We start from the raw sequence: 16,635 nt of genomic DNA, 5'->3' as shown, positions 1-16,635 counted from the left end.
TCCCTTCCTCTCTCTCTGCCTGCCTGTCTGCCTACTTGTTTGACCTCTGTCAAATAAACAAACAAAATCTTTAAAAAAAAAAAAAAGTAGTTATGTTTTAAGTTTGGATAAGTGCGACCCTCCTAAGTAGGCTGCCTAAATCTAAATTTCCAGTAGGAGTATAAGTGAAGCTCTTCCTAACACGCCCTCCCCAGCATCACACCATTCTAATTTTTGGCACTCTGATAGATGAAAATTAAACCTAATAGTCATTTTCCTTGATGGTAAGTGAAGGCATTTTCAGGTTTATTAGCCATTTGTATGTCTTAAGGTGATTGCTCATACCCTCACCACACTTTTCTACTCCCCTTTTTTTACTGATTCATGGGAGCTCTGTATAAATTCAGAATACAACATTGTGCCTCCTACATATGTTTCACATATTTTCTCCCACTTGGCTATCCATACTTTAATTCTGTTTCTAGTTTCTTCCACCATAATTTCACAAAACTGAATTTATTCAACATTTTAAGACTTCAGGCAGGGCTCTTTGTCATGCTTCTAAAGACCTTTTCCACAACTACAAAAACATATTGCTTTATTTTCTTCAAGAATTTTATAGATTTGAAATGTAGTATGTGGCAAGAAATGGGGACTTAAATATCTATTTCCCAAAAGAAAGGGCTGACCCTGAACAACATGGGTTTGAACGGCGTGGATTCACTTATACACCGATTTTTTTCAATAAATGTATTGGAAAAGTCTTTGGAAATTGGTGACAATTTGAAAAAACTCAGAAGAACTGTGTGATGCTAATCATCTCCCCATGAGCAGCTCCTCTCCCTGACAAATTGCTCATCACAGTAAATAGTGATCTCTTGCGGTGGTTCTCCCTATCAGTAGTTAAGTTTTAGCGGGAATCAAGTTATATGCAGATTTTTGACTTTGCATGGGGGTTGGCAGCAGGCAGAGGGAGAAGCAGACTCCCTGTTGAGAAGGGAGCCCCATGCGAACTCCATCCCACACCCTGAGATCATGACCTGAGCCAAAGGCAGACACTTAACTGACTGAGCCACCCAGGCATTCCTATCAATGTTTTCAAAGAGAAGTTTTCTCAATTTTATTCATCAAATCTTGTTTTCTACAATTTCTGAATTTATAGTTATTACTTATGTTGTTTGACGTTTGGGGTAAATTCTGTTGTTCTTTTTCCTCAAATACTGATGTTAGTACTTCATCAATTTCCAGTAACTCTAAGTTTCTTGTAAATAATTTATATTTAAATATGCTATCATTCTATTCTATTTTTTGTACTTTGAGGGCTGCTTTGGCCACAGCTTATAGGTTTCTCTATTAAGTGTTCTCATTCCCAGTAGCTTCTTATATAGTCTTTCATTCTAATTATGAGTTTATTCTTTACTCTTTACCTAAATTATGCTCTTATTCTTTAACTGAGAGTTTAAAAAGGGTTCATACAAAAAACTGTACATGAGTGTTCACAGCATCATTATTCACAATGGCCAGAAGGTGGCAACAACCCAAACGTACATGGACAGATGACCGCATTTAAGAAAGTGTCATAATCATACACGGAGTAGTACTGAGCCATAAAAAGAAATCAAATACCGATGACATGAATGAACACTGAAAACAAGCTGAGTGAAAGACGCCACATACAAAGGGACATGTATTCTATGCTTCCATTTATGTGCAATGTCTACAATAGGGAAATAAATGAAGAAGGAAGTAGGTTAGTGGTTGCCAAGGGCTGGGGACAGAAGAGACTGGGAAGGGAGCCCCAGTGGGTTCAGAGCTCTTTTAGAGGTGATAAAAATGTCCTGAAATTATAGAGTGTTTATGGTTGCCTAATTCTGTGAATATGCTAAAAAAGAAAAAAAGAAAAAAAACCACACTGGATTGGGGGCACCTGGGTGGCTGAATCAGTTAGGCCTCCAACTCTTCCTCTCAGCTCAGGTCTTGATCTTGGGGTCGTGAGTTCAAGCCCCATGTTGGGCTCCACACTGGGCATGGAGCCTGCTTAAACAAAACAAAAAAGCCCACAAATTGTACACTTTAAAAGGGTGAATCTTGCAGCATATGAATTGCATCTCAAATAACAACACTTAAAAAGAATAGTATTTTAAAATTTCCAAGTTGTTAGACTTGGGGAAGGCTGTCCTTGCTGCTGACATCCAGTGCTGTATCTTATTTGAAGAACCTGGACCATGCATGGCATTTAACTTTTGAAACGTGTACAGATTTTCTTTGTGGCCTGGTCCATACTCAATTTTTGTGTCACATAAGTACCTGAAAAGAATATGTGCTCTCCTTTTGTTGGTTATTAATACTGTCATTAAATCACATTTGTTAATTGAGCTACTATTATTTTCTATATGCTTTCTTTTGTCACTGAGTCTCTGGACAATTTCAAAGAGAGACATTATGACTGTGTTTTTAAAAAACTACTATAATAGTTTATTTTATTATTTTTTAAGTTTTTATTTAAACTCCAGTTAACATACAGTATGGCATGAGTTTCAGGAGTACAATACAGTGATTCCAGGCTTCCATACAACACCTGGTGCTCATGAGGACAAGTGCCCTCCTTAAAGTCCATCACCCATTTCGCCCAACCCCCCCCCATTTCTGGTAACTATCAGTTTGTTCTCTATAGTTAAAGTCTTACTATAATATTTTATTTTAAGATTTTATTTATTTATTTGACAGAGAGAGATCACAAGTAGGCAGAGAAGCAGGCAGAGGGAGGGGAGGACCCTGAGATCATGACCTGAGCCAAAAGCAAAGGCTTAACCCACTGAGCCACCCAGGCGCCCCTTACTATAATATTTTAAATGAATATAATTTACTTAGAATAAATAATGTCACTAATCTAGTAAAATTCTCCATTTTCTCCTGTAAACTGGCTTCTGAGTACTAACTTTTCCAGCTCCTTTGTATACTCTTCATCTGTTTCACTTATAAGGAACAATCTCCCCAACAAGGCACCACCCCCCAACCCTACTGCTGGAAAAATGTCCTGATTCATATGCAAATGTCCTACAAAGGCAGTGCCACGAAAGAGTGTGATAAGTGGCACAATCGATTTTATCTCCGATAAGAACAATAAAAATCAACAAGTAACTCAAAGTAGAACAAAAGTCGCAAGGAAAGAAATCACACTTAAAATTGATCTAGACAGGCACTTAGAAACCCTACCATGTGATTTATTGACAGAAACTAAACATTCTAGTGGGGTCTAACAGAAAAGAAAAACTACTGTCATTTTTTTTTTTTCCCCTGTTTAAGAGCTGATGTACTGAATCTTTGAAACTGCAGGTTCACTCCCAGGGCAGGCCTCATGTGATGTTTAAAGGGGAAAAAAATTAACCTTGTGCACACCTCCTATATTCAAGATCATTAATGAAAAGCCAGAATGTTTAATTTGCTCTGATGTTTCTGCTTTCTGTCATTTTTGTATAGTTAACAGGATCATAATTTAAGCAAGTCACACATTGTAAATAACCTGCCTATATCATTCTCTCCTCCTTAGTAATTAGACCACCTTTTGTTACAAAGAATCCTATAAACCATTTAACCATGAGCGGTTGTAAACTGCTCGTATTAAAAATTGGGTGCTCCCCCTGCTAAGATGAATGGCACCAAAGAAACTGCATACTTTTTGTCTCTGCATCATTCATTTTACTTGAGTTTCTGGAATCGATTTGATAATTTGATAATTTTAATACAGGCATAAAAATCTACTATAAAAACTTCTGGAAGAAAGCAATTCCTACTGACACTGTCACTTTGCATCAGTACCAAGGAGTGGTGAGTGGTGCGCAGACTTGTAATCTACACACCGACAAACGGCTTCTTCAGCCTCCTTTCAAAATGATGAAACCATTTGTCACAGCAAGAACTGTAGAAGTGTTTTCACAAAGAAAAAAACCCCAGTCATCTCTCCAATTTCACAAGGAGAGTAAAGTAACCTGTAGCTTTGTGTTACTTGAGATTACTTAAAATGCAGATCAAGTCAGGATGTTAAAATCAAACCTGTAAAAACCACACTAAGACTCTCAGTCTTAGAACACAGGATAGTCACAAAGACGAGAAATCATTTTTATCCTGAGAGAGGATCAAGTATGGAGACTATTTTCTCTTTATTGTGGTAAAAAATACATAGTATTAAATTTATCATCTTAACTATTTTTAAGTGTATAGTTTAGTGATGGTAAACGTACTCACATTGGGGTACAGCAGATTCTATGATTTGGGGTACTTTAAATTGTCAGGCACTCATCTGAATGACACATTCTCTGTTCATGTGCGACTGGCTTATTTCACTTAGCATAATGTCCTCGAGGTTCATCCATGCTATAAGCATGTGTCAGAATTTCCTTATTTGAAAGGCTTAATAACATTCCATTGTATGTATAAAGCACATTTTCTTTGTCCATTCATCTGTCAACAAACATTTGGGTTGCTTCTATTTTTTAGCTATTATGAATAATGCCACAGTGAAGACGGGTATGCAAACATCTCTTCAAAACCCAACTTTTGGTTCTTTCAGGTATATGCCCAGGAATGGAATTACTGGATCATGTGGTAATTCTACTTGAAGGTTTTTGAGGAAACTCAGGACTATTTTCCATAATGGCCGCCCCATTTTCCATTCCCTCCAACAATGTACAAGGGTTTTAATTTTCCACATCCTCACCAAACACTTGTTGCTTCATTCTCCTTTTCTTTCTTTTTATTTTTTTGATAGTTGCCAGCCTAATGGGTATGAGGTGAAATCTCACTGTGATTTTGACTTGTGTAAATTTCATGTTTAGTGATGTTGAGCATCTTTTCATAAGCTTCTTGGCCATCTATAAATAGATCTTCTTTGGGGAACTGGCTATTCAAATCTTCTGTCCATTACTTAATCAGGTTAGTTGGGTTTTTTTGTTGAGTTGTAGAAATTCTTTACATTCTCAATATTAGCCACTTACGAGATATTTAATTTGCAAACATTTTCTCCTATTCCACAGGTTGCCTTTTCATTCTGTTGATTGTTTCCTTTGATGTACAGAAGTTTTTAAGTTTGATGTGGTTCCATTTGTCTATCTTTGCTTGTTGCCTGTACCTTTGGTGTCGTATCCAAGAAATCATTGCCAAATCCAATGTCCTAAAGCTTTTCCCTACATTTTCTTCTGGGAGTTTTAGGTCCTCAGTCTGCTTGAGTTATTTTTAAAGACAGACCAGGAACTCTAAAAATTATGCTGTCTGATATCAGAACACATTCCTGAGAGAATCAATCCACTACATCTGACATTCATTATGTTTTCAACTCTAGGTTTCTAAATTAAATGGACTGATGTGGGTAAGACTATCACAATTACAGTTAGGAAGAAATACTCTTTTTCAGGGTTTCATTCAGGAAATAATCAAAGAAGTCCATTTTGCTAGCTAGCAAAATAAAACAGTACATAAAACAGCACTTTCATATTTCTGATTAATGGCAAAAGTATTCCAAAGATCCGAAATATGCTGTAATCATAAATGACAGATTGCAACAGATAAGAGTTTGAAATGAAACAGCTTCTGAGATGGTTATCACACTACCAACTGAGTTTTAAGCAAAGGAGCAGAATGGAGTGGAAAGAACCAGAGAGTGCTGAGAAGACACGGGCTGAATCTATCCACATGCGGGAAGATGCTAGAAGGGCTTTGTGGGACCCTCCCATCCTCATCTTTCCCACCCAAACCTCAGTCACAGCAGCTCTGCAGTAATTTTTTTTTTTAATCTGTTGAATCAGGCAGAAATAAAAAGGACAAAGGAAAATCACTCCTGTTTGATCCCCTCCCAGGATTAAAATTCAATTTCTTCAACTAGGGGAGGAACCAATGTAATTCTTTGTCTGTACTTCTCCAACTTTTCATATATGTCTTCCCAAATATAATTTCCCAAGTCCCTCTTGAGTTTTTGTGTGTTTTTTTTTTTTTAAGATTTTATTTTCAAGTAAAATCTCTACACCCAATGTGGAGCTCGAACTCACAACTTTGAGACCAAAAGTCACATGCTCTACTAACTGAGCCAGCCAGGCGCCCCTTGTCAAGGAGATTTTGAAAAGTAAATGGGCCATAAACTGATTAGGGATAACAAAAGTTTCAAATACTATCTGCCCCAGGGCATATATTCTTAAATATACTTAAATACACAAAATACTACTTTGATAATCAATGCTTTTTATCTAGAATGACTTTCCTATTTGCCTTGACATAAAACTGACCACACAATGGTTATAAAAGCTGAAGAACTACAACGTGAAAGAATCTATCCTTTAAATTTTGACCAAACCCAGTGGTCTTTTACAACTGATACAAAGCTTTTTAACTAGTCCACGGCAATGCCATAATCAGCAGTGGCACAAAAATGGGTCCCTTCCTGTGTGTAAAGAGAATGTTGTACCATCCCTTGGAGAGGGAGAATGATGAACTACACCAAGGTGAGAGCCCCTGCCCCCGCCCCTGGTCACACCTGGTCACACCCAGGATTCAGGGACCCCTCCCCTTAGTGCACTGCTGACAGGCTCTCTATTTGTGGTTTGTTTGGCTATGTTCTGGCCACACTAAAACGACTTGTAAATATTTCTACCACTTCCCTTCAAGGAAACCCAGGGCTTGGTATAAAATGTGCTTCTCTCATGCTTGGGGCCATTAGGGTAAACGGGCTTCGTGTATCCCACTTAAAAAGTTAACTCAGGAAGAGGTGCAGACTCTGGTAGACACAGTCTGCCTTTCTTCCTGCTGTCTGGTTAATGTAGCAACTGGCTGCTCAGGAAGGAAGGGGAGGGAGATGGACGGCAGGGCTGAAAAGACCGCTGGCTGACTCGAGGTTAGGATTTACCCACCATCCTTCCCCGCAACAGGCTACAGCAAATGGTGCCCACGCTGCATTGTGAGTTAAAGTCCCTAATGCAGGTGCTAGCAATGCTCTATATCTCAATCTAGATGGCATCCACATGGGTATATATGTAATACACATTTGTAAAAATTCACTCAATACACTTGGGATTTCTGTATTTGATGTCAATAAGACTTGGAAAAATTAAGTTTTAAAAGTTCCCAATATGGATTTAATAAATAACAGGGGATGATACTGATTCATTCCCAATGGGTTTTTTCTTCACTAAGCTTTTGCAATGACTGGACCTCCAAAATTGCCAAACTTTCTCCTTCCAATATCTTTTACGCAGCATTAACACATTTAAACTTCTGAAAGTCCAGATCAGGTCAAATTACACCCTAGGTTAAAAAGAAATCCCTGTTTTGTTTTGTTGATTTCCATTGCTCGAGGTCTATGAACTCCCCAGCCTGGCACTCAGGATGCCCACTCCGCACCCAGGGTCAGCCATGTGCTCTGGCCTAACACACTCCCCAGTGGTTGAGCAAATTTCCCACCCTGCGCTTTGGTGCATGTTATTTCTTCTCCCATACTTCCATCCCTGGCCACATTTCCATCTCGGACTATTAAAACCCTATCTGTTTCTTTCCAGATTGCTCCAAATGGATAATATAATAGTAAGAGCGATAAATACTCGTTTATTGTGTTTGTCGTCGATAATGCTTTAATACTTCTTATCATATAGAATATAACCTCCAAAAAGGCGGGACTCATTTTACCCACTTGTGTATCCTATGACCTTGGAACAGTGGCTGCCACATAGTTGGGGGACAATAATTATTCACTGATTTAATAACTTTCATGAATAAGAGTCTCCTTCCCATATACTGTGCTTTACATGTATCATTGCTGTTCTTGAAAACACCCTTGTGATATGCATAATACAAGCCCCAAAGAGGTTCAAGCTCAATCATGTCCATGAACTTGCCCAAGGCCTCCCAGCTCAGAATAGTCTGGATTCAATATCCTCTTCCTTCAGACTCTCAGAAAACAACATACCCCACTGCAGTGTGCATTTTCTACCTGAGATCTTAGTTACAGAAGAGCCTGTCCTTTCCTACTAGTTCCCATTTTTTATGAGCAGAGAGAGAATTTACCAATCCCAGGATCCTCTGACGCACCCAGCCCAGAGCTCCATGATGAAGATGGGGACTCCATAAATGTGCAGTGAGTCACTGAATGGCACATGATAATGGTGGTAGGTAGAGTATGATTTAAACAGTCTCTCTCAAAAAAATTTTTTAAAAAGCTGGAGCACACAAAATACCTAAAGTGAGCACTAATTAGCACAAGGAAGCAAGTTAATGAGAAAAAAGAGGCCGTTCACACCACGTGTGTAGGACAGTGGAGAACAGCTCCACGTTAGATGGGGCTTCTGGGAATGCAAGTCCTTAGGGTACAAAAATGAACTGCGAGCCTCACAGGGCAACACAACATTGAAGGCAGCTTATTTTCTTGTACTATTTGGGGGAAAGAAAAACTGTTTAGGCTGGACTAAAAGTATTATCCAAATGTAAGCATGAAATTTTACAGAAGAAGAAATTATTCCAAAAGTTTTCCTCCCTAAGAACCACATCTACCATATCACAAGGGCCAAGCTAGTGGATTAAACTAAAAGCCAACACGGCTTATGAAATCAAGGAAGTTTCTGCTTTATTCTCAGATGAGGCTCAGGTTACCAAGTGGCAATAATCAGCATGGCCATGCACACCTCTTCTGTCTAATAGTTCCTGGTGTGCACTCTTGCCTCCCTTCTCCTGAAACCCCTGCTCACTTCCATGGTCCCTTGCCTCCATGACTCCAGAACCCACTGACGGGGAAATGTGGAGCAGACCCATCTCTAATGTGGGGGCTGCCTATCCCATCCTCTTTTAATAAACATCTATACAAAACATTTTGTGCCTTGAAGGTATAAGATTTTAAGCTGCCATCCTAGAACATGCCAAAATGTTAAGTCACCAAATTCATTCTGGAGCACTTGGGGAAAAAAAAAAAATCATACTAATCCGGCCATTTTTCTCAATTTCTCAACAGTAGGAAGTAAGATGGAAGCTAGTTCCTAGTGAACTCCTGCACTGTGATGCTCACCACTGAGGTAATTTCCAGCTTTTTCAAATTCTAAGTAAGCCTGTAAGGCTACACGTTTCTAAGTACCATTCACCCCACAAGTTTTGAGAGGTAAATAGTTTTTATTATTACTAAATATTTTATCATTTCTGTACTCTGTGCTTTGTCTTGTGATGTATTTGAATGCATGCTTCAAAATTTCCAAACATGAGGGGTTTTTTTAAGTTAATTTTTGTTACTGAGTTCTATTTGAATTGCACACTATTTGGTTTGTGTGATGCCAGTCCTTTTAATTTGCTGAAAGTTGCTTTGTGGTGCAATTTTCTTAAATATTTTAAGTGTCCTTTAAAAGTATGTATTCTTCAGAAGTTGGATACAGGGTTCTTTATATGTCTTGTGCATCAAGCTAAATATTGTGTTGACTGTGTTACTCATTTTTTGCCTCCTGATCTACCAACTAATGAGAAAGAGAGAAAGAAAGAATATGTTAAAATCTCCTCCTATGATAAAGGACTATTTTATTCCTCCTTGTAATTTCAATAATTTTTATTTTATACATTTTGAAGTCATCATGTTAAGGTATTAAGTGTATAAAAGTTTAGAACTTTTTAATGTTTCTGGTAAATTGTACCTGTTATGACCTTCTTTATCACTAATAATACTTTTGCCTTAAATTCTATCATTAATATACTAGCTTTCTTTTAATAGTACTCTGGTGTATAATCTTACATAATTTTAATATGTATGTAGTTGTGATTCTTTTAGTAAACAGCCTATTGCTAGAATTTCTAAAAATCCAGTCTGATAATCTTTATCCCTTAGCTAGAATAATTTGTCCATTTACACTTAATATAATTACCATTATATTTGAATTTACTTTTTATTGTCTTATTTTGTGCTATTTGTCTTATCTATTCCTATGTTTTTTTTTAAAAGTTTTGGAATGATCAACTATTATATTTCTTTCTAGTTTGGAAGGTAAGCACTTTCTTTAGCTTTACTTAGTGATTATTCTAGAAATAATGAAATGTATGCATAATGTATCTAAATTTTAAATCTCATTTCAAATTTTAAGACCAAATTTTATCAATTTCTTCACCTTCCTCCAAAATAACAGGTTATGTTTAATCACTTCATGACTGATGGTGCTATGTTGACATATATTTTATTTTTTTAAGTTCATAACATAAGACAGTTAATGTCACTTCAGATTTACTCATACATTCACCACTTTCCTTGTTTTTTGCTCCTTTTTAAAATTCTGATATTTTTATTTGAGAGCTCTTTCCTTCTTTGCAAAATTCATACTTTAGAAGCTCCTTTTGTGAGGCTCTGAGGATGACAAATCTTTTCTCACTTTCTTTTTCCACTCTAAATATTGCCTTGTTTCACCCTCAATTTTTAACTTTTGATTAACATATGATGTATTATTTGTTTCAGATCATCCTCATTTTTGAGAAATAGATTTAGCTGGACAGAATCACAGAATGACTGATTTTCTCTCAGCCTGCTGAAGACACTGCTCCATAGTTTCCAGTTTCTATCATTGCTGGGTTAAACTGCTGATGTGTTCCTTTGAAAACTATCATCTCTGACTACTTAAGATCTTTGTAATGGGGGAGCGCCTGGGTGGCTCAGTGGGTTAAAGCCTCTGCCTTGGCTCAGGTCATGATCCCGGGGTCCTGGGATCGAGCCCCGCATCGGGCTCTCTGCTCTGCAGGGAGCCTGCTTCCTCCTCTCTCTCTCTCTGCCTGCCTCTCTGCCTGCTTGTGATTTCTCTCAGTCAAATAAAATATTAAAAAAAAATCTTTGTAATGACATTGTACAGTTTTACCATGTCATATGTAGGTATGGACCTCTTTTTAAGAAATTTAGTCTGCCTTGGAATTCGCTGGGTGTCCTGAATCTGTGGTCTGATCTCTTTCATTTCTGCCAAATTCACTGTTCTCCTTCTCTCTTAGCCTTTCTTCTGTAGTTTCCCTCTTTTGGTCCCATAGTACTATATTCTGAACATTAATTCAATCATTTTTTCCAGTTGATTAATTCTCTCTTCAATTCTGTCTGTTATTAAACTATTTGTTATTAAACTTCAACTCTGTTTTTAAACTAAACTTTTAGGCTTTTAATTTCAGTTATTTTTTATTTATATAAATTCTATTTGCCTTTTTCTCAAATTTTCTTTGTCATAGTAATAGTCTTATTTCTTAGACATACTTTCAATTTCTTCTTCCATTTTTATTATTTACTTATTTATTTGTTCGGGGTTGGGGGGAGACTGAGAGAGACAGAGATGGAGAGTACAGAGGGAGATTGAGAGGAAGAAGCAGATTCCTCAGTGAGCAGAGAGCCCAACACAGGGCTCAGTCCTGAGCCTAAGCAGGACCGAATGAGTGACTTAACTGACTGAGCCACCCAGACACCCCTCTTCTTCCATTTTTAAACACAGAAGACACACTTATTTTATATATTGTGTCTGATAAATTCAATATCTGAAGTCCTTGCAGGCTGATTTAGCTGACTCCTTCATGATGATGTATTTTCTTGAGTTTTGTGATTTTTTTTTTTTTTTTTTTAATGGGAGCTAACATGTTTTAGAAACTCTGTGAGGGCGCTTTATGGTCAAATTAAGGTGAGTTCCTCCACAAAGAATCTGCATTTGCTTCTGCTAGGTGCTGGGAGGGACTACCAACCTTAGTTAAATGTTCTTCTGACCTTCTGGCTAGTGTGAATTCTAGCCGTAAATCCATGAACTGTCTTGAGGTTACAAATTTTCTGAATTTTATGTTTGCTCCACCACATAGGTTTAAGGTTCAAGACAGAAAGTTTTCCTTGGAAGAACCTAGATTTCCATTACCCTAGCTTGCCATTACCAAAAGAATGTAGCTCAAGGGTTCTAGCTCCATAAAGGGAGGCACTTTTGCTAATGACATCAGCCAACTTGGGTGGGTCCAGGGTTTTACCTTCTGTGGCCCAGAAGGTTATGAAAACCCAAGAGCAAGTTTAAGGTAAGTCAGACTGCCCTGCTCAGCTTAACTCTCTGGCTTTGCAAATTTCACTTGGTATTCAACATCTGAGCCAGTTTTCCTGGTCTTGTCAGATCACCAGTGTACTGAAAAATAATCCATTCCATCAATCCTGTTGGCGGTATGGTATACAGGGGTGTAGAATGAGAGCTCTGAAACCAAACTGCCTATGTTCAAGCTCCTGCACAGTACTTTTTTTTTTTTTTTAAGATTTTATTTATTTATTTGACAGACAGAGATCACAAGTAGGGAGAGAGGCAGGCAGAGAGAGAGAGAGAGGAGGAAGCAGGCTCCCTGCCAAGCAGAGAGCCCGATGCGGGGCTCTATCCCAGGACCCTGGGATCATGACCCGAGCTGAAGGCAGAGGCTTTAACCCACTGAGCCACCCAGGCGCCCCCACAGTACTTTTTAACTAGGTAGTCTTGGGAAGTTTTTTCAGTTTCTGCCTCGGTATCCCCACTTGTACAATGGGAATAAGAATAGTATTTGCCTCATATGAGGGTTTTTGTGAGAATTAAATGAGTTAATACACATAAAGCACTTAGAACATGCATGGCCAGAGCCAGCACTCAACAGAAATGCTGCTATCATTATCATTATGGTTAGATGTCAGCGTCATACTGAGACCTTACAGTACAGATACCCACTCTCTGTTCCATAATATTGTTTCCTTCTAATAACATTTTATAAAAATCATCTGTAAAATGTAACTTTATATGAACGTTTTTGAAAATGCATTGATTTTTATGAAACTTCTAGTTAAGAAAACAAACAATACACATAAAAACATATATGATAATGAATGGCAGACACACTTCCCTGAACATTCCCATTTATCCACTCTTGTAATTTAAGACTAAGAGAGACCACAATGAAATTAAAAGGCATAGATTTTAAAAATTCAAAGAGTAATTTTCATGATGTCTAATGGACAGAGCTGGCTGTTGCCATCAGGTGTAAAGGTGAGCAACTATGTGGTATATTGATATGAGTGTGGCCAGGGGCTTATTAAGGAGGGTTATCCTTTGTTCTTCTTAAGGTCTATGAGATAGAGACACAAAAATAAGAGGCATAAGAGTTTTTAGGCCCTGACTGGCTGCATTTAGAGGTGAAAAGCTAATATACTACAAATTATGTAAGAGGCACATACTATGCAGTCTTTGATCTTTTAATAATCAGAGATAATTTTATAAGACAAGTATTTCATGATTTTAGTATGTGCTCATCTTAAAAATAAAGTGTCAAAATCAATCTGTCATGAAGTCAATTTTTAATTGAGTATCCAGCTTATAGGGCCAGCACTGATGGGTCCTTTCAGTTACAAAGTACAGAGTGAGTTCTCATATAGAAATCAGCTCCTTCTGATTTATCACTGGCAACAAAATGAGACATCCTTGACTATACTGGAATTCGAGGTTGTGCCAGTTATCAGTTTATCATGGCTCAATTCCAAATTCACCCTTCTTTACATTGACTTCAATATTAGGCTGCATCAGTAGAGGGCGTTGCAGGGACACTGCAAGGGTTCCAGCATACTGTTTTTGCATCTTGGTCCCTCAGCATTGCACACATAAGAGAACATCTGGTGATGCTCTGTGCTCCCAGCAGGAGTCCAGAGCACACAGTCCCTCAGTGACCGTGCAGGACAGTTCTGGGCCCAGTAACTATTTCCCCACAGCCCTGCTACACCCTGCAAACTGAAGTTTTTCCACTCACCACTGTACGCCAATTCCCTTTGGATGTTGGCCCATCAACCTATGTTTGCTGTGCCCAGTGTGTTGTTTCCTGCTAGTCCGTAACTGTGGGGCAGTGGCCCCCATAACGTATAGACTTCCTGTCATCCCAGTGGGCTGTGTCCACACCCTTTCCAGTAAGGTCTGAACCCCAGCCATGAGGAAGGGAAGCCTGTCCTTCCTTGGGTACTCTTCTTCAGCTCCAGAGGAGCCGTTAGTGTTCTCTTTACATCCTATGGTTCCTCTCCTATCTCAGCTTAATAATTCTTTATTTTAGATTTTTAAAAAGTAATCTCTACATGCAACGCCGGGCTCGAACTCATGACCCCAAGAATTCATCCCCCAAGAGTTGCATTTTCTACAGACTGAGCCAGCCAAGCACCCCAATAATTCTTTATTTTAAATGTTCCCCATTTGAATGATGGTGTGGTTTCTGTCTGCTGGTTCGGCCCAAATTGGTAAGAGTGCTTGACTCCGTCTTTCTAACTCTGTACAGTCACACATTCTTTTCTCCTCCTTTACCACTCCCTCTATCGATTCAACAAATTGTCTTTTCATGCACATTACAGCTAAAATGTTGGCCGACCACACTCCTCACGCGTTCTGAAAATCCTTCAATGATGACAAGGAATATCTTCCAAGCTTATTTTATTCTTTTCTCATATCATATGAAAGAATTCCAAGCTTACCACCTCACCTACCCAAGGATTTCAAGTCAAGTTAATTGTTTCATCCTTTTTACACATGCTGGCCTTTCTTCCTTTCACAAAGAAGGGATGGTCTTTTGCTCATAATTTCAAAATAACAAACAGAAGATTACACCGCACCTTATTCTAAAGCTTTTTATTTTGACAGGAATTTACACTAATCACTTCCTGGGTAACAACTTTCAACTAAGATACCAGAAGTCATTTAAAGGTATGGGCTATTTGTCTATTTATTCAACATTCTTCGAGGGTCCAATATGAGACAAATCCTAAACCAGGTACTCTGGCATAAAAAGATGAATGAGGCACAGTCCCTTCTGTTCAGCCGAACAGGACCAGAACACAGGTGAGAAGGGGCACCTGGTTGGATCAGTCAGTGGGGCATGTGACTCTTGATCTCGAGAGTTTTAGGTGTGAGCCCCACGATGGGTGTAGAGATTACTTAAAATTTAAATCTTAAAAAAAAAAATGGGTGAAAAAAAGAATGAAAAGAAGGGAGACTTAGCAGTGAACGATTAAAAGGCACTCCCAAAGAATCACCCTTGTAATCACTGCTAAACAGTATTAAATTCCTCTTAAGTATTACTGAACACTCATCCATTCGGGGGTGTGGGGGAGGATCAAATATCTTCGAGAGTAAAAATGTACAAGTTCCATACCACATCCATTTGGAGACAGATTCTTAAATGAAGCTGAATTAAATTAAGGAAAAAAATCAAAACTACCTGCAACACAGCAGTTACTATACACAAACAGAAAAAGAAAATGTGGTGTTTCATTCGTGGTATTTCTCCGAATTCCTTGGTAAGGAAAACAAGCAGAGAGCAAGGATTACAAAATTTTGTAGGACATCTAATGCACCAGCATGCAAATAACTTGACATTTTACAACTGCATTTTCAGTAACATTTGAGATTCCCTCAGTAAATAGTTTCCAATCTATATGCCTCTCTTTGACATGTGAGGGAGGCCTCAAGAAATGCCACCGCCTGAAACTCATCACAATGGAATTTCAAATGTAATGAGCTGCATCTCGTGTCTATGTAGAGAGCTTCAACAGGACAGCAAGAACTGTTCTCCTCTTTCTCCCCCAAAATAATTCTAAAAGGTCACACCAGACTAATAGTGATAACTGCCAACAATTCTTTTTAATTAGGCATCTTATAAATTATCATTTTTTTGAGGCAAGCAAAATTCATACACATCAAGATAAACCAAAGACACAGAACTATCACCCCTCAATGTACAGAAAAATCTGGCCATATCGTCATTTATTTTGATCTTTTAATTTTAAGTCCGTTAATTTCCCACAAAAATACAAACATATTTCAACCAGCAACATTTTCTACCTTAACCGGCCAGCAGGAAACTAGCATAAAATTTAAAAGAAGGAAACTATGTAAAAACCACTCCATAAGTGGGGTGCCTGGGTGGTTCAGTCAGTTAGGCATCAGACTTCAGTTCAGGTCGTGATCTCGGGAGTCCTGGGATTGAGGCCCACATTGGGCCCAGGGCCCGAGTGGGGAGTCTGTGTGTCCCTCTTCCTCTCCCTCTGCCCCTCCCCCCGACTTGTGCATACACGTACTCTCTCTCTCATATAAATGTAAAAATATTTTTAAAATACTATATAAGCAAATGCGTTTTCAGTTCTTATCTCACCATGTTAAGCAGAAAGCAACATTTCCAGAAAGTGATTATTAATAGAAAAGAATGAAAAGAGACACAGTCCTACTCATCACCCACTTTGTAAAGAATCAGTTTTTAAAATGAAAAGATAAAGCAACGCATTCCAAAAAGTGGTTGCAAAAGAAATTCTGTAAATTTTCAAACAACCCGAATAACAGTTGAGAAAACACACTGTCAGCAACCCCCTAGTTAAAGAGCGCTTCCCCGTACCTCACGTTTGCCAAACAAAATATCATAAATGTGGGATAAAACAGAAAGAGATCTTATCATCCAATGTGGTTTCCTTAGACAGATTTTGAAATCAAAGACCAAATAACTTTTTTTTTCCTAAAAACTGCTGTTACTGGCCTTAAGAGCAGGTGGAAGAAATTGGGTGCCATTTGAGGGGCGCTAGGAGAGGACCGAACCTTTACCATTTCTTGACCAGCCTAATGAATGGGATATCTGAAATGGTCCCATTAGAGATTCATTCTACTGGATCATCCATCAGAT

At 38.3% G+C, this 16,635-nt stretch overlaps 1 protein-coding gene across 1 annotated transcript in view; it reads right to left on the bottom strand.

The window, feature by feature from the left end:
- JAZF1 (JAZF zinc finger 1) overlaps nt 1–16,635 on the bottom strand; it is a 315,462-nt gene that overhangs the window by 186,309 nt on the left and 112,518 nt on the right. The window lies entirely within an intron of this gene.

The sequence above is a fragment of the Meles meles genome, chromosome 10 (assembly GCF_922984935.1).
Source record: "Meles meles chromosome 10, mMelMel3.1 paternal haplotype, whole genome shotgun sequence".
NCBI classification, from domain to species: Eukaryota; Metazoa; Chordata; class Mammalia; order Carnivora; family Mustelidae; genus Meles; species Meles meles.
Note: the sequence above shows the minus strand (reverse complement) of the source record. Positions and strands in the feature narration are given on the sequence as shown.